At 38.1% G+C, this 12,329-nt stretch overlaps 1 protein-coding gene across 10 annotated transcripts in view; it reads left to right on the top strand.

Annotated features, from left to right (window-relative positions):
* LOC102787374 (membrane-associated guanylate kinase, WW and PDZ domain-containing protein 1-like) overlaps positions 1-12,329 on the top strand; it is an 89,090-nt gene that overhangs the window by 39,504 nt on the left and 37,257 nt on the right. The window lies entirely within an intron of this gene.

The following is a 12,329-nucleotide window of genomic DNA, read 5'->3' on the forward strand; positions in this document are numbered from 1 at the left end:
GGTGAAGTAAACCTCAAATATTATTTGCTATACCTACAAATTGCTGAAGCAACTAGATTATTCTCTTTATTGGGAACCCACCCATATCTTCACCTGGTATCTTGGGGTAAGCAGGATTTCACCCCTTAACCTGTATACCTGACGAGGTTAGTTAGGCTCCACCTGTGAGCTACGACCATCCAGAACCATCTCGAGCTGATGTTGGCTGCTGTGATTATCTCCCCAGTGGCTTTCTTCAGTTGTTTGTTCGGGCTCCAGCTGGATTTTCTGAAAAAATAGCACAGTGATGATGCGATCCTTCGGCCTCATTAGGCAGATCTTAGTAACTGTCTTTCTTCAGTCCATGAGATGGATAGCCTTTCACAAACTTGCCCTCCCTAGGCATATATATATATTCACCATAAGCAAGAGTTCATGCAAGTGGTTGCGTTTCTGTTTTTTTTTAGCTAAATGCTAATGTGCTAATGTGAAAGCAAGATCGTGTTTAGTGTTCATCATCATCAAGTTATTTTCGTCACCTCTGAAAAAAAGATTTTGGTGGTGGTGCAGTGGTTGTTGCTGCTTTCCCACAGCAAGAAGGTCCTAGGTTTAAATCTAATGATTATCATGGTTAGCATGTTCTCCCTGTGAGCACATGGATGCTCTTGCTTCCTTCCTTAGTCCAAAGACATGCTTGCTAGGTTAACTACTGATTTAAAACACTAGCCTTCCATGCTAATATTTGCTAACTAGTGAGTTGCCATAGAAATCCATTCAACAATTACTGAGGTGGGTTAATTAAAAACCTGAACATACTTTATTTCTTTATGCAGTAGATAGTGATGCTAATGGAAAAATCGCAGATCATCACTTTGGAGTTTTTATCATCAGAAATCCAATATTTGTAATATTTCAGGTTGGACAAAGGAAGATGATCAGGTCACAAGAACCTTACCATGCTGCTGACATAGTGTACCCATAAAACATTATAATTATAAAGTGTAATTTAAATCAAATATTTGAAAAATGTCCATTTTAGATATTCTCTACTTTCGTTCCCCCTTATTTTTAGCTTGTAAGTGCAACATTAGAACCAGATCTCACCTTTATTCCTTTTACTCATGTATAGTGCATTATGTTAAATGTGGATATCCCTGGTAGGCCTGAACCACTTTTATACAATACAAACATTCACTCAGCTACATGAATGAAATATTTAGTCAGCCTCCACAGACAACAGCTTCTCCCGCAGCACAAACTCTCATAGCTTTCATCAGGCCAGCAGAAAAGGCTGCTGTGCAACTTAACTGCATGCAAAAAAAAATGTTTCTTCTTCTTCTTTTTTCCTTTTTTTTTTTTTTTTTTTAACAGTGTAATGTAAAAAGACTGTTTACACTGGTCAAACCATTTTTATGTTTATCTGTGACCTTTGTGCAAACACTCACTGGTTTGGTGGTAGCTCAGTATTTGTGTTGATGATGTAGAGCAATATAAGATGAAAAATATGGATTTTTCACTGCCAAAACAGTGAAAGTTAAGCCTTGTGCATTGTAAAAGATTCAGAAGCCAGATGGCCTTAGAATCTGCTTTTCTCTGAAGCTAGATAAAATGGCCTCTAAATGTTTTGCCGCTCATCACTCGGGTGGGAGCTCATTTACAGCGTGCAGCAGCGTTCAAATAAATCTGGAGAATGTAAACTCTGAATTATATCCAAGTCAAACTTAAGATAAATGGAAGTGGAAGTTGTTGTGAAATGTAGAAATAAAGTTCTCTAAAGCAATTCTCTGTATGACTTCATGAGAAAGCTTAAATATAATAATCTTGGCCAATGTAATCCTTGAAGTCATGGAATATAAATAAATCAGTCATATTTGTGGCCAAGACATGTCAAGGAAGAGGCCTGGAGATGGTAAGACCAGCACAGTCACTCCAATAGTTGCTGATAATACGATTTCCTTCTATTTGTGGCACCTAGCTGAGAGAAGAGGTTTCTCTTTTGAACAATTTTGAGTCTGAGCTGTGAGCCTTGATCGCATACATCCTCTTAACCCCCATACGCTCCGAGACAAAGACAGTTGCTATACGTGTGAATGAATCACCACGAGGATGTCCATTTAACATAATTATTCCAGTACTCAAAGCATCTACTCTAAGGTGAGGACATTCCTCTAAGGTGTGCAACTTCAAGGTCTGTAATTAATTTCATAGCACAGCTCAGATGCTCCTGCAGTTTATGGTGCATGTTCAGTAGCAGTGAGTGAGTGGCCCAGTATTAGGAGTGAGGATGTGGGTCACAGCATGCACTCAAACAGGCCACTTCAGGGACACATGTCCCTTGCTCCAGAGCTTTTTATGAACTGCCAGTGAGGACAGAAGCTGGCTTTGCTAGCTTGATATTTATAGTCCATACTCTGAATACACTATATATATGTATTTACATGCTACTTCTGCCCTCTATCTTTGTCTTATGTAGCTGAAAAAGGTTGGGACACTGGCCACATACAGCTCACAGCTGCTCATAGCAAGTGATAACTTGTTCAGCCAGGTTGTCACTACTGGATTCAGCATGCAGAAAATGGGCACCGGATGACAACTCTAGCTGTTATACATTTGAGTATTACCTGCTTTATTCTCACATCAGCACAGATCAGCACACTCAGACGTCACAGAGACTTTGTAGTAGGGAGCTAAAGACTGTTTAATGTCCTTACTGATTGCATTTCATACTGATTTGAGTTCTCCCAAGCTCCCCTCTTGGGTAATGTCAAGAAAAGTTCATAGCTGCAGCGCATGTGTGAAAACAGCTTCTTCTGTGCATATGTCAGTGTGGGTGCTCAAAACTGCATGTGCGTTCTTGTTCTTAATTTGGTGTCCTATACAGATCGGAGCTAAATTTAGATCAAAGTGCAGCAGTGATAAACGTAGGCAGACACGCAACACTCTTATGGTTGTACTTCACTTCCTATTCAGGAAGGTCATTAAAACACAAATGCATAACAATACCATCCAGTCTATTGCACAATAATTTAATCACTCTGCAAACTGGAAAAATCTGCTTTACAAATCCAGCATTACTGCATTAGATTGCTTCGAGTTAAGTGAGCAGTGGGTCTCTTTCCTAAATGCTCAAGTGCTGCAACTGACCACTTTTGTGTTACTGAACAATTTGTTGTGCTTTATCTACGGAATAAAAAAAATAAAACTGAAGTCTACGATAATTTATTTAAATTACTTTTGAAATTATTTTTTAATGAAATACAAGAATGTTATTTAATCAAGTGAAAATGTCAAAACAATCTACTGGCTTAAGTCTCTCAAATGTGGGATTGCAACTTTTCGTTTTGTATATTTGTAAATTAAATCTCTCAGTCGATTTATGAATGTTAATTAATTGTTTGGGATTTTACCAAATCACCTTTGGCTCTGGAAAACTGACAGTTGTGTTAATAAAAATACATCATATAACAGCATATTAAATATTATTTAGCAACATATAAATAAAGCATTTTTTTTCCTTCAAAAAGGCAGAAACGACTGAGCATTAAGTGATTTTGCTTGTTAAAGGACCTGTAACTGATTATCCGAACTGACCAATTCATTTTTGCCAGTCATCTAATCAGTTCATTGATATTGCACAGAAAGGTTTTGCAGCACTACAGTGGCACAGTCGCAGAGACGATGTTAATGATGTGGGAGAGGCGAGGACAGGCTTGCCTGGACTCTTTTATCCTTTTGGCAATGCTCTGTGTGTCACACACTCAAACATGCACATATCCAGCTTCTTAGAGAGTGAGATGCAATTCACTCAACATCACAACACCAAAACAACATGACGGTGGAGATGTGAGGAAAACCAGAGGCGTGGTTGTATGTTTGAGTGAGAAAGTGTGAGTTGTTTGTTCTGCAAGAGATGTCACGTGGCCATTAGGTGATTATTTTTGTTGTGTGTGTGTGTGCTGTGTATCTGTGCTGCCTTCATCCTCCTTCACTCTCTCATTCTCTTCTGTGCTGTTCCATCATTTGGCAGATGCTCTCTGTCATAACAGCCTTGTACGTCCTCTCCCTCTGGGAACAGACTGGAGCGGCTGATTGACATTAAGAGAGAGCTAGGTACTGATTGGATGTTATGTGTTTGGTTTGTAAACTCTGCAAAGAGCTAGCAAAGATACACTTTTTGTGGTGGACACCTCAGCTAGAAGTGATTTGCCGGTGCCTGCCCACTAAAACCCAGAAACGTTTTCAAAAGTATCAAGTGAAATAGACAAATTAACCTTACGTGACGTGAAAAACCAAGATAAAAGAGTGGAGGAATTGATCTTTAGGCACAGACCATTCACAGCAACAAAAAATGTTTAACAAATAAGGAATTAGGAAAATGTGTGAGATACTTAGATTCTTAAAAACAGTTCCAAATGGAGAGTGACATTTACAATTATTCAATTCAAACTAATGTAAAGTGCACTGAAGTGGATAGGTGAGTGACATGGGTGCAAATTTTTCTTGATTCTATTCCATATCACTAATGGATATGACGTAAAAAAGATGTAAAAAGATCCAAACCTCACTTTAAACAGTACAGGCAAACCTAATGCTTTAAATGTTCTGCTCTATACCTTATTTCAGTGTATACTAAAGTAAAATAACTAACACTGACTAACGGTGGAAAATAACAGATAGAAAAGTTCACAGTATCCTCAACAAGCCTCAGTATCACTATCATCAGACAGAAATTACCTTTACTGACTCATTCGCTTATATTAGAATCTTTTCAAAGTTTTACAGCCTCCTCCAGAGTAAATACATCAGGTAAATAGCAGACTGACAGCCTACAGTTGCTGCAGCTGAACAGCGGCCGCTTGCTTGTCCTACAGTGGCCACCATAGCTAAGAATATGCACTTGAACTGGGAGGGATGGCGAAGCAGACTTCAGTTGACTGCAACCTGTAATCCACCCACATCTAGTGGTGGATTTTTTTATTTTAATTGTATTTTTTTTTAAAGATTTTGTTCTAGCAAGTCAAACAGTGATTTGTTAACCACAACACATTGCATCACATGACTCTTGGTGAACTGGCTGATCTTTCGTATTTTGTGCAGAATCTTCTTTAGAAAGCAGCAGTCAGGCCTGCATGTTTAGCATGGCACGGTCTACTACTTTGACAGTGATATGATAATGAAATGTCTGTTTTTAGTGAAATATTTCAACAACTGTTGCATTAATTTTTATGACAAATACAAGTCTCCATCAGCGTGAACTGGAATCTTGGTAATCTTGTCACTTCTTATCCAGCTTCAGCGTCAAATCAAATCTCCAGTTGGTTTAATTGTTTTGGTTTTTGACCAGATAGCGGTAACATTGATTTCTAATTCTCATTGGCTGTCTTTTGTGTGTTTATCTACTATAATGGTTAACATAAAAACCATCAAAACCATCAGCTGCTTGCTTGGCAGTAGTCTCTTAGTGCTCTGTCCAAAATCACTTCCTACTGAATGTATAGTCTGCTTCATTTAATGTGCACTATTATATTTAGCAGCCTGAATTCTGAATGTGTAGATTTATCCACGAGTGCACAATAGAACCAAAAAAGGGTGCCCATAGCAAGTAAGTACGACTATTTTTGCTAGAGCCCCACAGTGCAATGGTGTTAAAATGACAATGACTCAACCGCAGACAATGATGATGATGCAAAATTACAATGGTTTGAGTACATTGACCACCTCAATTTCCTGCTCACTGCAGAGCAAACATGCCAGCAAAGCAAATACTTATCTGGAAAGCATCCTTGAAAGCTTTTTAAAAAATTGTATCCACGATGAATTTCTACTTCTTTGTATCCCGCTCTTGGTTTATTTTCAAACACCTCAATATTCTCGCATCTACTACCATGCTGAGATTTGCATATTTAAACCCATATATGTGTTGATAGAAAAACTCTCCTCAAAGAAGTCATTAACAGTGGCTAGGAGGCTGCAGAAGTTGTGAACTCAAACTCAGATGAAATTACACAAAGCTGATCTGTGACGGAATACAATTGATGGATTTCCTGTTTGTTGTACATGGCATACCCAGCTTATTTGCACAGGATACGCCTCCAATAATTGTTATTTCAGCCCTCACTGTGTAGCTTTAGATAAAGGTTTGTTATTCCCGCTAAAATCTTGGGTTTGTCCTGTGAGCTGAACTGAAACTGAAGTACTTCAGTTCACTATTTTGTACCTTTGGGATTGCCAAAGACACCTTCAGCTAATATGTGACCAAGGTAGACATTTAAACCTTTTGGGAGGAGGGGGTAAAATTTTGTGATGAATAAAGAATCACAGAATGGTTAAGATTAACGACTGTTGCATTTCACCCATGTAAAATTCTTTTGTGTTTGAAAATGTCTCTGTTTTCATACATAAATGAATATTAAGTAACCCAGCAATAATTGGGGATAATAGAAAAGACATTTTGATATGTTTTAACCAATTATATCTCATTTATACATATGTGTTGCATATAAGCCCTATGATGTGTATCATTTACTGTTACAGACACTGCAGCCTGCACCATGCTACTCAACTCGTCCCACGAGCCTGTACTATAATTTAACGTTGTACCTGCACTAATATCATATGCATGGGATATACAGAAGTTATGAATAATTAAGTATGGTAAAGTAATATTTGTATTTGCTGTTGCATCACTCAAGATATGCACTGTTACAGAAATTACAGTTCTGAAGTCGACAACACTACATATACCATTGGAGATTTTCATACATATATGCTCTAAATAACATATCAAAAATATTCTCATTAATTATAAGCTTTTTGTTTTATTTAAAAAAACTCTAACGTTGAATTGCTCTTAAAAAAAAATCAAGGAATTGTGAAAAATTTCAAAGTGGGTAAAAATCCCTTGCTTATCACACTCCAGCCTGCAAAAGTAGAAATATCAAGGTTTTTTTTTTCTTTGTTAAATGCCGTAATTAAAAACTGACATTAGAGGCAATGCAAATATGTTATATATCATAATTCCAAAGGTATTTACAGTCTCATAACCCATAAAACCCTCAACATTAGCTCTAAATAATATTATATACTGGGAAATTATGTGTTTCAGCAGAAAACTCCCGTGTGTGTGTGTGTGTGTGTGTGTGTGTGTGTGTGTGTGTGTGTGTCTGACCTGAGCAAGGAAAGCAGATATTGTTGCATATCCTTACTTTGTTAGTCAGTTAATATTCGCTACTGAATAGCAGCCTGTGTTACACTAAGAGTGAGAACTGATTGATGGGGTTTCTTTCTAATATTGTAAGATCTTTACCTTACAATAGAAACCACCTTGACTTAAATGTTATTGTAAATTGGCTATGTAAAGAAAACTGAATTAACAATATTAGCAATTTACTAAACCAACCCTATGTCATCATATATATTTTTTAACATTGAGTGGATTTAAGACAAATGTTCAAACAGTAGTGAACACACAGTCAGCAGCAAGTCCCTGTGGTAGCTTCAGTCTGGGTGAGATTAGTATGTTTGAGTTACTGTTGAAGGAGCTCCTGTGTACACTTGAAGCCTGACATGAAGCCTCTCTATCGGGAACAAGCTGTCTAAAAAAACGGTCTCAGCCCGTCACTGTTATATAATGCTACGACTGTGTTGTTTATGAGTAGCACAAAATGCATTGTGCTAGATTTAGGTTTTACATAAGCCATTTTTAATGCTTATTGCTGCAAATTACAATAATTATGTAGCACAAAAAGCAAAGCTTAGAAAATGTATATAAGCACTGCCAGTATGGTTTCACTATTAACAAATAATGATGTTTTAAAAATCAGGATGGGTGTATATCCAGCAAAGGTACAGAAATTCAGAATTGTTTCCTTAATCGTACAATTAAATGCTGAATTACTAATTTTTTGAATGTGCATGTAGGTTCTGGTCCGTAATAATTGAGTAAAACATATTTTTAATCACTAGAATATCAATTGGATATACAGGGAAAGGAACGGGAAAAAGTAGTGAAGTCAAAAATTTAATCCACTGTGTAGCCTTGCAATAGTGCAATGAGTTTGTGAAGCTTATAATGTTTGTCGAGAGAGCTCATCCATCCATTTGTTTAGTTTTAAGCTTTGGATTGTGCTGCTGTACTGCCTTGATTTATTTATTTTTTATAAGGGGTTAGTGTTTATGTCCACCCTCTGTACCAGACTTGGTGAAGACTGAGTATTTACATGCACTTTTTCATGTGTTCTCTGAGCGAATAGTGGCTCAACTTGTATATGTTAGTGTTAAAAGTGAAGGCGTTTCCAAATGTGCTTGTTTCTTATTTGCCATCCGTGCTTGTACAGGCTGTTTTCTCACAGTAAAACAATAAAGTCCATTGATGGCCGACAGAGTTAGTTAATCAGAGTTGGGGTCAGGACTCACCATGGCACTGTCATTGTTTAACTGGACAGAGAAAATAGACACTGACCACACTGATAATTCAGAGTTGAGTCTGACATCACTGCTACTGTCCTACTACAGTGAAAGCATTGAAGCTGTCTGTGCTGCTGTTTATTCAACAGGGATTATTTCCTACACTTGATAAAATGCCTTTAGTTTGGTTTATGAATCTGGCTGAATAGACTTTTCTAGAAAGACATCAGTGATTCTTAAGAGCACAAATCTCCTCATCAAGTAGACTGTCAGACGCTGAGTTTTTAAATCTTAGCTTCGCAAAGTAATTTGTTCTGTGGAATAGCAAAGGGGAAACATGGCGATGTAAACAAACACACAATATTAATTTGTCATCTGTCATGGATTTCACGATCATATTTAGATATCTCTGAATGTATCAAGGTATTAGGCACTGAAATTAATAAGTAAAGCTCCTTTATAGTGAAACGGGATTTACAGGAACAGAACATGTTTGGCATTTTTCCTTTAGGAATTAATAAAATGTTTCCTTTGTAATATGACTTTTACAGTAGACTACAGTACTGTAAGGTTTTCCATTGCTGGATTTTGACAAAACAAACATCACTGTATTCGTTAACAATGCGACCTTTGTTTATTTTATTAAAACATGCAAAGCACTGACTGCTTCTTGTTGATTATTATTCACTGAGAGGGACACAGACTTTCACATGGCTGTGGAAATAATAAAAAATACTACATCATAAATTTCAGAGCAGAGGATTAAAGGACAATGGCACTGTAGCACTGAAGTGACTGTTTTTCTGGTAACTTCAGCTGGTGTAAGTTTGTAAGGCATAACCGTGGAGCTGTGTCATTAGATAATTGTTAACTTGACTCCCATTCCCTGGATTAATAATCCATCCATCCATTCGCTTATCCTTTCCAGGGTCGCAGGGCGTGCTTGAGCCTATCCCAGCTGTCATAGGGCGAGAGGCGGGGTACACCCTGGACAGGTCGCTAGTCTGTCGCAGGGCTAACACATAGAGACACAGACAACCATTCATACTCACAGATTCAGATTCAATTTAGATTAATCAATTAACCTATCCCCCTTAACTGCATGTCTTTGGACGGTGGGAGGAAGCTGGAGAACCCACGCAAACACGGGGAAAACATGCGAACTCCACTCAGAAAGACCCCGGCCTGATGGTGGAATTGAACTCAGGACCTTCTTGCTGTGCGGCAACAGTGCTAACCACTGTGCTGCCCTCTGTAGTGCACTGTCTAGTACACAGTAGTGTAGAGAAATCAACTACAGCCACTACAAGAGTATCAAGTTGGGCTCACACTTGGGAACAAGAAGATACAGTAGTGTGAGACGTTTACTGCAAAAGAAAAAGATCGTGGCTTGGATTAAAATGGACCCTCTTAACAATGTTAACCACGTGTTAAATCTGATTTAAAAAAGCTTTTTTTTAACCATTTAAAGACAACCTTCTTCTCTGCAAAAAATAGGTTTATCTGCATACACATATTCCTTTACAGTGCACCTACTACATGATATAAATGATTGTGCTCTACATGACGCTTTTACATTATTTTTAAGGTAATAAGTACTTTATTTATCCCAAAATTTGGGATAGTACTCAACTACTTTAAGGATGAGGCTTTTCATCCGTACTGTAGTTTTTGACTAGTCTTTTTATCCTGAGCCATTATAAACAAGACATCACATCATTCCGATTCCTCAGTTGCAGTGACGGTCCTGGAGCAACATTGGTTGTGACACGGCCGTCTCAGATCGTTCCACCTGTTAATTCTGCTCATTTATAATGCTGATAACACTGACCAGTGATTCAGCTACTAAAAGATCCAAGCATGATGATCCTTTAAACCCTTTAAATGTTAGATGTTGTTTATTTAATTAATTTATTTCATTCCAGAATTAGTTTAGGTGTGAAAAATGTAAACTATAAATTTCCAGTAAAATGTTTCTGCTTTAATTGACTACAGTGTAAGTAAGCAGTGAGCCCTCGGTGACTTTGTTTGGATTGAGATCCGGTGCATGGGGATTTCTGTTTGCGACTTTATTAAATGCACCCAAATATGATGGCATTTTGGGAATGGATTGCTCGCAAGCAATAAGAGTGGTCCTTACTTTACTGATGCAGTTCCACTCATGGGGTTTAAAAGACAAAAATATTTTAAGAGAATGTTGTTTTATATATGATGGTGTGCTGATGTAACAAAAGCTTTAATATTTTATACTGCGGGCACATCAGAATTAGTCAGCCTATCAGAGCTCTCTACTGTGGGGAATAGCCCTGAATAACAGCTCCATTCCCAGCTCAGCAGACAGTGTCATTAGAGCACACCGAGCCTCAGAAACATCATCTTCCACCATGGGACCACCCAGTGGTATGACTCAAACTCCCAGAGACGGTTACTTTCATCTTATCGTGATCCACTAAGAGGAATAAAAAGCATCACTTTGCTCGTGTATTGCTGCTGTATACAGACAGTTTGATGATTTATCATGTTTTCTTCATGCGAGTATTTTTACTCGTGGTTTAAATCTTAGACGGCCTTGTGTAATAAAATTTCCTCCTCCCTTATCTATTTATCTCGAGTATCATTTTCAAAATGGCAGAAAGGAAAGCAAAAAAGAATCAGCGTTTCCTTTGCGGGGCAGGTGTGGGACTAAACAGTGCTTGGTAAAGACTTGTTTATTACAGGGTATTTGTGGGCTGGGTGTACCTTGAGGGATAGGCTGTGTGCTTGCATACTGCATGGGCTGAGGAAAATAAACATGAAAGAGTCTTTTTGTACTCCTCGCTCGACTAGAACAGTGACTTTAAACTATGTGAGAAGCACAATTACTGCACCCGTCAACTCAAAAGCAATTCAGTCATCCCCTGACGACAGAGATTAACATTTGTATTTTTGCCCATACACCTATATTATATGTCCAGTCTTGATTAAATGTAAGTAGTAATGTTAGTAGTGAGTGCATTATCAGATTGAATATTCGGTTTGTTTTTAGTGTTAATTAATCTGAAACTATTCAACCATCCAACAAGCAGTTCTGAAGGATTATACTGATAGCTTTAGTTGTGTTATAAGGTAGCGATTTCTTTTCAGGTTTGAACTCCTGCTTAATTCATTGAGGTTCAACTGAATGTGGCCTGCAGTGCTTCACACTGGTGCAAGGGTTGCGTGTTACATTCAAGTCTCTTGTTTAAGCCGGGTTTTGCAGTACCTCCCGTGTGTGTGTAAATGCTCCTGTACTGATCACAGATGGGTTGCAACTTCCATCAACCATCTGGCACGTCATCTCATCTCCCTTCAATAAAGTCAAAGACACAAAGACACACCAGACATGCCTCCATTGTCTGGTGTCAGCTTCCTCCTATAAAGTCTTCTCAATACAAAGTAAAACACAGCAAACCGCTAATCATTAACTCCAACAGGAGATCAGGCTCAGGGCAGTTGGGCCAGCAAGAAAGACAATGATCAGACTTCTAATGAGCATTTCTTTCAGAATTATGTTAAATATACTGACTTTCAGGTATAAGCTCCAGCTTTATTTTGTCTCAAATTAAAAGGCATTTGTTGTACTACGGTTAAACCGAACGGCACCTCAAAATGCAGTGTAGCTTCCAAGCAGTGAGCATGCATGCTTTAACAATCGATAACAATTTAGTTAGGATCCCTTTGGCAAAACGACTCTAATAGTATTATGTCAGTCCATTTTACAATTTCAAACTCACCATGAAGAAATTGAGAGATTGATAACACTATCAGGACTGGTGTATTGCTAAAGGTGACCTTTTTTCATCTTAGCGAGCAGCACTTTCCCATGAGACGGAGCGATGGCTCAAGATGCAAAGCCTTGATTTAATTTCCTGACGTAATATTCACAGCCACTCAACAGACACTGCGCTGCCAGTGATGGCTCTGAA

This window comes from Neolamprologus brichardi, chromosome 20 (genome assembly GCF_056152115.1).
Source record: "Neolamprologus brichardi isolate AB-2024 chromosome 20, ASM5615211v1, whole genome shotgun sequence".
In the NCBI taxonomy this organism is placed as follows: Eukaryota; Metazoa; Chordata; class Actinopteri; order Cichliformes; family Cichlidae; genus Neolamprologus; species Neolamprologus brichardi.